Genomic DNA, 12507 nt, shown 5'->3' on the forward strand with positions numbered 1-12507 from the left:
AATATTCTGCTTTTGAAGACGATTCTCCAGGCTGAGAGACCACAAGGCATACCACATATAAAGGCAGGTGCAGTGAAGGGCTGCAAAGATGTATAATACAATAATATTTCCTTTGATTTCATGTGACTTTCCAATTACCACTGAGTCTGTGCAATTTCCCCACAGTGAGAGAAATTTATCACATAACATCTATGTATGCAGAAACACGAAGGCACAAAGAGATGTATAACTGTTGAAATACTCACAGTCTAGTGTTTTAAAATGACATCTTTGTCAAAGAATATGTGGAAAGACTGATTGGCCCTTGAAATATCATATTTATGAGGTTAAAAGATTACGCCGGAGGATGATAAACACATTAATAATCTCGCTTAACTGCACAGAGGAGGAGATAAAAAGTTCAAACGGAAAAACTTTGAAACAGCTGTTCTGAGGCGCTTTAAAGGGTTTTAGTGAGCAGCTGGTTAGACGACGGTGTTGTGGTACAGACTGCACTTATGAGCACAAATCCTGAGATTTCTAGTACAAATCTGTCATTTAACTGGTGGGGTTGTAAATAATGTGATCTTTATTTTTTTTAGTTATGCTGTGTTTAGACCATAGAAACTGAAAATGGATGTGTTTTCTGAAAAGTGAAACCAACATGGAAGTCCTGTGATTGCACAAAGGTTTGTGAGACAAAAACCCACGACTCCCACAGCAAACATTTCCTGATCAGGTGAGTCGCTTGTTTCAGGTCATACTGAATAAAATATCAAGTTCATTTTGTAAAGCGGTCGTTATTAAGAGTCAGAGATTTCAGCACTGGCCCCTCTTTTGTCTCTTCTGGTTTCAAAACAACGAGATGGTGATAACACTCAGCTTCACTAACCAGTTAGTGATGTCACAGTGGCTCTGTCCGTCTTTTATACTGTCTATGGTTTCACTTCCTTGTATTTGTGTGAATGCTAAACTAAAATGTATCAGGGGTATTTTTTTAAATTAAAGCCCACTTATTCTGTTAAAAAAAGGGCCTTTAAGCAGCACTGCATTAAAAACAGTTACACTTCTTTTTTTAATGCACCTCGTTGGCTCATGAACACTTCCAAAAAACATTTTTCATTCCACCATCCACAGATTCAAGATCAAAGTATACAAAGAGGAAAAAAAAATATGAACAAGATCCAGAAATGCCTTTTCTCCTCCTAAAATCACTTAAAATGGACTAAGAAGAAATGGAAAACTGTCCTTTGGTCTGAATGAACTAAACTTGCAATACTCTGAGGAAATGATGAGCATAGGGGGAACATCTGGCTTGTTTTACCACACAGTTCAAAAGCCAGAATCTGTGATACAATTAGGTTGCATTAATGCACGTGTCTTAAGAAACCTTCATATCTGAAGTCAACTTTAATACTAAATGATACACACGTGCATATGGTGCAGTCTAGCAGTTGTCCTACTTTTCAGACCTGTCACCTGCTGGTGATGTACGGAGCATTAGGAAATGAAAAAGGCTTTGCCATTCAAACAAGAATGGCAAAGCCTTTTACGCTAAAAACTACACTAACTGGTGTCCTCACTTCCCAATAAGCTACAGATTATCTTAAGAAAAGATGAGGTGAAACAACACAGGAGTCGGTATAAAATGTCTTTGAAATGTTTTGGTGGCATTAAATTCGAAATGACCACACATGTTAGAAACAAACAAACAAAAATAAGAACAGTTACAACATATATTTGATATTTGATACAGCATCCTAGAATTACTTTCAATTAAATGAGTTTCAATGATTACATTCGACTGTACACATACAGTCTGTGTTTGACTTACTGTTTTTTGTTGTTAAAATGGCAGCTAAGTTAATAATTTACATACCCATCTTGCACATTGATTTACTCTCGTAACTCCTAACTGAACATAAATTCTGCATCAGCATCAATTTGGCTGTGTTCCCTCTTGCAAGTGGATTCCTCCCAGGCATGAGTGGTTATATATTTACATCAGCGTGTGTTCTGGGAACCGAGAATAGATTTCACATTTCATTTATGTGCTGTTGAGTTTAAGAGACCCTGTATTAAAGGGTTATCTGGATAACTTTATAATCCTGCCTTCTCTCTCCCACTGAGCCCTCCTCACAACTATAAAAAAACCCAACAACTAAGGAGTCAGAGAGCAAACCAATGCATTTCTGTGCTACTCACGGTGGAAATGCACTCCTGTTACTGGGGGAGGCTGGGAATGGGGCTCAGAGGGGGAATGAAACAGAGGAATGACGGGTCATTCAGTTCTAGTCTCCTTCAGTTGGATCTAATCATTGGTCACTTGGCAGAAGCCTCCTTGAGCGGCCTACTGTTATTGGTCTCCTGGCTGTGGTAGTCCAAGGCTATCACTCACAACTCTCTAGCGCAACTTTATGGCTCTACAACAACATACACAAACACACACACCCACACCCAAGAAAATGACACCGTGAAAGTCCCTTCACACACACTCCTCCCTTGATAAGCTTCCTGTTTATGTGCATTCACACATGCATGCATACTGTCATGGTACTGGGTCTGGCGTTCAAAACAGTGTTTATGTTTTAATTATTAATATTCTGTAATTTAGTGGTCCACGTCTCAGTCTGTGTCTCATGTTTCCCGTTTTATTTTGATAGTTCCTCGGCTGGTGTTAGAGTGTTCAGTTTTGCTTCCTCTCGGTCTTGTGTTTGTGTGATTAGTCCCAGCTGTGCTTCCCTCCTGGTCCTCATTCCCTCATTACCCTTCTGTGTATTTAGTCCTCAGTCTTCCACTGTCTGTTGTTGGGTTGTCTGTTTACCTCCCTCATGTTTCCTAAGTCCCAGGTTTCTTCAGGTCTCAGGTTCCCGGTTCTAGGTTTCTGTATTGTGTTTCTATGCACCTCATGTCTTTATGTTTAGCTTTCCCCAGTTTAGGCTTTTGTTAGTTTATCACAGTCTCCCATCGCCTTTTGTTTGTAGTGTTTTGTGGAGCCCAAAATAAAGGCTCTATTTTTGTTAATATCCACCTCCATCTGCATTTGGGTCCACGTTCTTTTCACTCCACGTCGTCCGCCACTGCAGACCTGACACATGCACCAACATACAGCTGGTAAATACAAATTGCAGCACATGTACTTCATAAATATTCAGCTACACACTCTCAAAGTCACATAAATACAAACACAGAGTCAAATAAAAATAGGTAGCAGCATCGAGGGAAAGCTGTCGTAAAAGATTTTATAGGGCCAGAAAGTGAAACATTATCTGTCTAGCCTTGCTGTGATGATCAGCTCATCTCTCATGACTGATGTTCATCCTCCAAAGGGCCTCTTCCAATCTCTGTCTTTATTTATTCCCTCTTCCTCTTTCCACTTCTTCTTTTCTTCCCTACGGTTGGCTCCGTTTCGAAAAATCTCTACTTACTCCCTTCGTTTTCCTTCCCACCCACACTCTCTGCTTTTCTCCACAATCTCCTTCCCAACCTCAATTTCCAGCTTGAGGAAATTGAGGTTGTTGCATCCCTGCTATTATACTTCGCCCGTGTCTCTCTCTCTCTGTGTGTATGTGTGTGTGTAATGGCGGGACTCTGGTGCTGATTCCCTGAGGTGTGAACCTCCAGGGATGTCACTACAAAAGCTATTGTTCCATATAGGCATACACCCATCAAGACTTGTTTTCAAAATACGCGGAGCATAAAGCTCTGAAGATGAGCTATACGCCACCTATAGATTCAGCATGCATACACATAACAACCAAACAGTGTACTTTCATTCAAGTCACGACCACTGCATCATACACAGGCATTAACACACAAACACGGTCACTGCCAGCTTTGGTCTGTTGCGTTGCTTGGTACTGTAGCTGCAGGCGAGTCCGTCCTTGAGACTCAAAGCAGGCTCAGACCGGCCAAGCAAATAATTACCTCTCCACATTGCCACACCAGCAGCACCCGCCCATCACATGAATGAGGCAGGGAGTGTGTGTGTGTGTGTGAGAGAGAGAGACACAGAGAGAGAGGAAGATTGCAATTAAATTCATCTGGAGGCACAGCATTTAATATAATTGAACAGAAAATAATTTCACACCGACTAAAGGATTTACAAGGCAGAAGGATTTTGGAATGTGAGTGAGTGTGTGTGTGTGTACTCTAAGTCTGTTAATTCAACTCAAAAACTGTAATTCAAAGGTTGAGTAGCATCTTACTGTACATTACCCATCCATTTCATCTTCCTAACTGCTTATCCAGTTCAAGGACAGCCTATCCCATCCATCACTGTGTACAGCCCGGGCAGGTCGCCAATCTATCTCATGCCTAACACAGAGAGACAGACAGCCACTCACAACTAGCATCAACCTGTTAACCTAACATGCATGTCTTTGGACTGTGGGATTAAGCCAGAGCACCCAGGGAACATGCAAACTCCACACAGATGGGTCCCATAACAACGCTGGAATTTTCTGGTATGATTTTGCACTTTTTACGCCTAGTTTCCTCATGACTCTGGGGTTTCCCTCACATGGGAAAAGTCAGAAATGCTGATCACATGGTGTTAGTTGAAAACTCCAGTTTTATAGAGAGCGACCTTTGCAAACACTGATGCAAACACCAATGATTGCTTCCTGAGTGGAACAGTCATGTGATATTGTTTTTGTTGTAAATGTGGCATTTTTTGACAGAAGAGTACAGGAAGTTTGTACTTGGACACATGACCTCTTTCATCATGGGGGGGTTTTAATGGACAAAAAACAGATTGACTGCTGAATTTATGGGATGTTTCTGAGAATAACCCCCAACATTTCGAAACAACCTCTAATTTTGTTGCTCAGCTCGTTATTTTGAGATCTGAAAGTGACAATTCAATTCTCAATTCAAAGTAAAAGCTTTGCATTTTGAAACTTGTTGGTTTCAGGGTAAGTCAGAATTTTTACTTTGAATGCAAACATTCTCTGTTTCTGGTTTGAGTTGGGCTTTTCCGGTCAGCGAGGGTTTTCAGGCAAGCCGGTCTGTTCCGCTCAAAAAACTGGTGACCATGACAACCTGCTAGTGGGTCAATGGGAGTACAGCTTTTTCCATACTGAGCAGAGATTGGCAACTGGTATCTAGTCCTGTGCGACTGAGGCCTTATGGAAAGTATTGCAAGTTTACTTTCATAGCCCCATAATTTATTTCTCAGCCTGTGCTGACTCAAGTGAAGTCACTGGAAGTAATTTATTTGGCTTTCATGCAGCTCCCTCCTAACCATCAACAGTCTTCGTCCAACTTTTTAGCAGAAGCAATAACTCTTACATCTGTAAACAGACATCATCGTGCAAAATTGATGGAGTTGCCCTTTAAAGTTTTAGTTAATGGGATGGGGAATACATTCTGCCATAGAGAGCCCTCACAAGAATGGAAGCAAGTGTGTATCTAATTTGAATAAAACGCAGACCACCTTCAGCTGGTAATTTCCCTCTTATCCCCTATCACATCAGTCAATAACACAACCGCACAGATCAAGGATACTTTTCTCTGTGCATGTGTGTGTGTTGCTCTCTATCTGGATTCAGGATGTGTGTGTGTCGGAGCTCCAGATGGACTTTGTTGTCCCAGTTTCCCGACACGTAACTAACAGGAAGGATGAAAGAATGAAAGAAACTCACCATCAGATTCAGATGCCTCGCTTTGCTGCTCCTTCCTTCACAATTTTTTTCCCCCCTATCACATTACTGTTATCGGAGAGAATACATGCAACAAAATTCATGAGCAGTGTTGCTTCAGTCCACGGTTGATTTCTTTTAATGCCTGCTTTTCATTTCTATTCCTCTTTTTTATCTCTCCCTGTAATAGCCTCCCTTGTCCATTTACTGATACCCTCCTTCACTTCTTTCCCATCCATTAGGCTTGTTCTCTAATTTCTTTGCCAGCCTCCACCTTCAAGAGACAGAATAATGGTTTGAGAAGGCCAGTATTAATTATGTGTGTCTCATGTGTGACTAATACAAGTTTCTGAGTGCAGATACAGTAGATTGTAATGAGTGGGAGTAAAAGAAAGAAAGACAGGCAGCAAGAAAATGAGCAAATGCCTGTGTGATCTGAGACATGGAAACTCAGCAGGCATGGATCAAAACACCCAAAAGGCCCACAATTACATCTATGCCTTGCGCTGACAGAGGGACACACAGACACACACACACGTACACACACATACACACTCTTTCTGATCTTGTATCGGAGCAGAACCTTACATCCTGCTCCCTCTGCACTGAGCGAGACTTTGACACACTTTTACTGACATCTTTTATTAACACAGTGTAGAGAGGAAAAAGATTGTGTGTGTGTGTGTGTGTGTGTGTGTGTGTGTGTGTGTGTGTGTGTGTGTGTGTGTGTGTGTGTGTGTGTGTAGTTGAATGGATGCACACTGTATTTTCCTACCAGATCTGGGAGGTAGAGAATACACACACACACACACGCGCACGCACACACAAGGGCTTTAGACTGCCCAAGTGTGAACCAAACTGTCCAATTACTTTGATCCATGCCTGTTGCTGTGGGAAGAGAAAATAGTTTCTCCCCTTTTGCCTTAAAGCATATTACCTAGGTATACTCACATACACTCACCGCACACACACACACACACACACACTCCTACGCACATTTAGACACAAACAGAACATAATGGCTTTGGTCTGGCTTGCCAGATCTGGTTCCCCTAATTGCCTGAGAGGATGGAGAGCATAAAATCAGGGAGGGAAATGCAAACTGCAAAATTTAACCACATTTGTTGAGTGGTGCATCTGTTTAACAACTCCAGAGGAGCAGCAGCAGGAGGAGGAGGATGGAACCAGCTGTGGCTGAAAAACAATGGCTCCTGGCTCTCATTCAATCTAATCAAAATCCTTGTTATATCAAACTGAACACACAACCATGTATTTTGTGAGCAGAGGCAGCCACTCATGTGTCAAGGCCCAACGTGGCATTCGTGTGCGTTCCTGAAGTTAAACTTTGCTGCTGCAGGACAAACAGAAGTTTATGAGCCCCTATGAGATTATACCATCCCCCAATAAACCCCACTGTGCCCTCCATCAGTCAAAAATGCAGTGAGTGTAAACTGTGTCCTTCAAACAATATTTTCACAGACTTTCAGTAATGTACAAGTTATCGAGTACCTCACAGCAGAATTACACAAAAACTGGGCTGAAAATCAGTGGCAGCAGGTCTTTTTTGGTTCAAATAGTATGTGTGGAGGAGGTCAGGAGAGGGGCACACCAGTGAGTGTCTAGAGTCATTTGTAAAAAACGGTGGAGGCTCTGTCATAGTTTGTAGCTACATTTCAGCCAGTGGTGTTGGGAATACTGTTGAAATTTTTGACAAGCAGCTGATTGACAACAACTTCATTTTTCAGCATGAGAGTGATCCCAAACACCCTGCCAATTCAGTTTAAACATTCCTGGTCTCCCAGAGCCCGGACCTGAAACCACGTGGGATCATCTTGACAGAGACAAGAACAAAAAACATCAAAAGAAGAGCTTTGAATGTCCTTCAAGAAGTCTGGAGAACTATTCCTGAAGACTACTTAAAGAAATCACAAGAAAGCTGCCTAAGAGAGTTCAATCAATCAATCGATCCATCAATCCTTTATTGGTACACATTGCGTGTTATGTGTTACACATACACGTTACATGTTACACGTACAGTTGCCTGCAGTGAAAATTGGACCCCTTCCGACCATACGTACATAGCACAAACATCACATTGGGAAGACAGGTCAGAGAGAGGTAGAATGGTAAGAAAAACAATGAAAATTTGAAATGTGAAATGTGCAACTCTGCACATGTTTAAATAAATCCCATTTTCCTAACAAAATATAAAGAATGAGGGGCAGCTCAAGTCTTTTGCACAGTACAGTAACCAGTAAGAATCTGTTATTGTTTAAGAAAAGACTGTAGTGTACTGTGGCATAAAACAATCAACTTAAACTCTGCATAAACCTAACAATATTCATTAGTGTAAAGTTATTGTAGTTCATCAGAGAAAACAGTTGTTTACACACATGCAGCCTCCGTTAAAGTATCAATAGACTTATTCCGATTATTCACCTCAAGCTCAATTAAAATAATACTGCCTAATATTACCTTATTCTGTTTTGTTTTCCTTTTAGGAAGTTGTGACTGGACTGAGATGGCCAGAGGGCTGGTTCTGACCCTCAGGCTGCATGTTTGTATTTTCTTTTTCTGATACATTTATTTATTTGATTACTTCAATTATTATTTAAATGAAATTTTAATATCCCTGTAAAGTTGTTATTCTTTATTAAGACCTTTCTTTTTTAAATTACAAATACAAACTGAAGTCTTTTTCTTGGAGGGGGGGGGGGACTGCTGACCTGTCCAGGACTTTACCCAGCGATCTTTAATTTATTAACTGGTTAAAAAAATGAATGGATGGATGGAAGCTACTATGCAGCTGCCTATTGTTGATATCCATAGACATGGAAACACATTCACACTGATTTAGAGTCATTGATGGAAATGATATAATGAGATAGCTAAAATGCAGCAAATGTTTGCTATGAAACCAAAGCAATGAGCTAAAAGAAGTTAAAATGCTCCCCAGGGCGTAGAGCAGAGTCATGGGATCATTTTCCACACTTTTTACATCACACCTAATAAATATGATATAATATAATATACTGTGGGTAGGAAGTAATTGGTTGGAGCACCTTTATTCAGGAATGGGGAGAAGAGAAGGTGAAAAGTTTAAGACAGCAGCCATTAGCACAGAAAAAGATGGCACAATTAGATTTTATGGATCAGCACTGTACAGTTATGCTAAGTAGGTGTTGCCTGATAGATTCGGAAGGACTCAGCAGATAAAGAAAGTACGCTAATAATCGCCCCGCTGCTTCTCTGGAGTCAGAACTTTTCAGTGCATGAATCTCATATTGACATAAATTACTAGTTTGCTGGCAAAATAACACAAGTGATGCCTAATCCTCCTGTGTGTGTGTGTGTGTGTGTGTGTGTGTGTGTGTGTGTGTGTGTGTGTGTGTGTGTGTTTATACAGGCATGTGTCAGGCTGTTTGCTGCTCTTAAAAGTGCTGAGGCATGAAGTTTGCAGCTGCACACAACAGGAGATAATACACATCCTGAATAATTGATAGAAATGAAAACAGCTCTTTTTTTTCTTGATGCACTCTTTCTTTGTCTCTAACCATCTCTCATCTTATCTTGCTTCCTTTCTTTTCGCCCTCTCCACCCATTTGGCAGTTTAACAGCTCTTTAATGACAACAACACTTAAATGGTCCCTCTTTGATAGTTTTGTAAAACACACGCACCCACAAACACACAGATTCACCAGCAAATAGCCTCTATTCTGAGGTACGAGGAAGGGGCGTATTTGCTCTCATGCAGTCAGACATCAGTGCAGGTCAGGTGGCAGGTGTGGAGGATTGGAAAGCGCTTGCTGTGCAATCCATCAAAACTGTCCCTTTGTCACTCTTTCCTCTTCCTCTCTAATGCTCCATAGCTCTCTTTTTAAAAAATTTCCCTGTTGACATCCCCCCCCCCCCATCACATTTGTCTCGGTGTTATTTTGCCTTTCTTTTGCTCCTGCATGCTGTGGTCCCTTTTGTTACCTGTTCACTCGCTTCCTAAATGGGCACAGAAAGGAAATCAGAAAGCACTGGGGAGAGAGGAAAGGGAAGACAGGGTGCATTTACGGCCAAATAAAGAGCAGGCCTTAATAATTTACTGCCCTCCGCAGCCACTAGCCAATCACAGGCCATTGCAACGATAGAAATGAGAGAGAAAGGGAGAGAACGAGTGAGAACAAGTGAGAGTGCGATGAGGAAATCAGACAAGCAGGGGCTGCTACGTATTAAACATCCCTCCATGCTGTGATGAATTATTTGAGGTGATGTATGCTCTGAAAGCTTTGAAACGGTCACCATTGAAAAATGTCACGAAAACTGAGACGGCAGTCCAGTTTAAAAAAAAAAGAAGACATCTTCAAGGATAAAATGCAAGCTCTTCGAACAAAATGATCCACACATGCATTCAAAAAAGTAAAAAAAAAATTCAGAAGCTAAATATTGTGTGACTCACAGCAAACAAATATTTCCACTGACCCACTGTAAGATTTCAAATCCATTATAAAGTTCATCAAAGCTTTTTGATTTTGAATTTAAATCCTACTCCCGCACTCCAAATCTTTTAGCGTCTCTGCATTTCGCGCATATACTTAATATAATTTTATTATAACGATTTAACTCTGCAGGAGCTGCATACAGTAGGTTGGCCCTAATGTGCTCGTGTGTCCTCTGGGAGGAGGTCTCAGATTACTGCTCTTACTATAATGGATACAAGCTTCAGTGTAAACCTTAACCTAACTACAATTTTACTCAGGAGAAGACAGAAATCAATTTGTGGCTGCAGGGAAAATAATTAAGGACATCTGTTCCCCCCAAATGAGACAAACAATCCTCACGTAGAGTTAATAAACACGCACACACCTCTTCACATGAACACTTACAGAGCTGCTACTGTACACTTTCTGCTCATGGTGTGAAAGAAATAGACAGATAGTGCCTTAGAAGCATTTTTAGCTGTTGGATTAGGCAGTGCTCTACTCAGCAAGTGCTCGAATTGGTCAGTGTGAGGAAGGTCACCTTCCCACCCTACCAATCATTGATCCATAAACCTGTGAGACAGCAGAGATACCAACAGGAGAGAAAGAGAGAAACAGACAAAAGGTGAAATGGAAGAAATAAAAGGAAATCACTGAGTACTGTATCTCACATCGGTTGCTGAAGGAGTAATGCCTTGGCGGCTTCGGTAATTGAATGTTAGCCTAATCTAAAGGCAATTAGTCTAAAAGTGCTCAATCAGTCAGTCGACACCTGATCAATTCTGGATCCAATTCTCACTTAGTGAGCGGTGTTTGAAAATGATGCATGTGTGTTTTTCTTTTTCTGTTCTTGAAGAAAAGAAATAAAGAAAAAGAAAGAGAGAGTGAGAGAAGAAGAAGAAGCAAGCACGATGCACTTTTACTGCTGTCAGAATTATTACACCTGTATCAACAGTGTGGTGTAGATTTTTATTCAAGCACATAAATGTAGCATCGTAGTATTTTAAGCAAAATGGGTCATGGCATGCATCCAGCCATCCATACGGCACCTTGTCTTTTTTTTTTTTTTTTTTACCAGTGTTGTGCAAGAGAAAACAAACTCCTGCAGAACAATGTTTGTCTCAGGTACGCTGCTGGACTAAAACTAAGCACTGATATGTGCTGAACAAGCTAGTTAACTGTACTGGTGCATCTTCTTCAGCCAGCTCCATATAGCAGCTCACCTTGCAAACACTGTTGTGGCCACTTGTGTGAAGATGTGGGTAGAGTAAGAGTGAAGAAATATAAAATGAAATTATATTTGTGAAATTTAAGCAGGCTTGAGTTGTTACTCTACAGCAGAGGTGGTGCAGGCATAGTTAGGCTCACCCAGAGTCAGAATAGTACAAAATGATGAGAACTGGATTGTTTTTATGTGTCTGTACACGGGTTAATTATTCTATTATAAGCCCTTATAACTGTGGGCGGTGCCATCTGTATTTCAGCAGCCAAACTGCAGCATGAAAGCAGACTTAGAATAAGAATGAGTGGGTAGTGAAGAAGGTGAGAGAAGCATCAGGCAGGGGCTCTTGTTGGATAGTGTGACTAAGCATTAATCAGTGGTAGGTGGGATAATTACAGGAGGGATGGGGATGCATTTAGAGCACGTTGACACTGCAGTTTATCACAGGATAACTGGTCCTCAGTACTTTATATTTCAGCACCAGGGAGCTTTTTATATTCATCTGGTATATTGATGGGTGAATGAATCAGACTGAATGAACTGATGTGATGGTGGAAGAGCATTTAGGGCGTGCGTGTGTCAGAAGAGAGTCTGGAGATGGGAGATAACAAATGTTAATCAAATCAAAATGGCGGGAATGTTCTCACTGACGTATGATTATAATTTTCTGTGCGGAGAGCGATTACGATTAACAACACACAATTAACCTGCTTTCACTGATTGCTGGGAACAGTGTTTTATGTGAAGGACAAAAATCATGTGGCAGAAATGTGGGCTCTACCAGCCAGTATTCATAAACATCCGCCTGCTCCTTCTCAGTCATGAACAAAAGGAAATGAGATTTACACTGCTTATGTTTGTCTGAAGTTTAAATTAATGCAGTTTTGTTTTATTTTCACTGTACAAGCTGTATTGTAGGAATAATACGCTGCAGAAAATGCAGACAGTCAGAGAAGGAGGGAGAGAGCTGTTGTGTTCATCTTTTAGAGAGCTCTTCTATCAGTGTACATTTGGAGATCTCTGAAAATAGCAGGGTCATCACTGCAAAAATCCCCCCCCCCCCCACGCACACGCACACGCACACACACACACAACCACACACATGCACGCACGCACACACACACACAACCACACGCACGCACGCACACACACGCACACACACACACAACCACACGCACGCACGCACACACACGCA

The sequence above is a fragment of the Pelmatolapia mariae genome, linkage group LG6 (assembly GCF_036321145.2).
Source record: "Pelmatolapia mariae isolate MD_Pm_ZW linkage group LG6, Pm_UMD_F_2, whole genome shotgun sequence".
NCBI classification, from domain to species: Eukaryota; Metazoa; Chordata; class Actinopteri; order Cichliformes; family Cichlidae; genus Pelmatolapia; species Pelmatolapia mariae.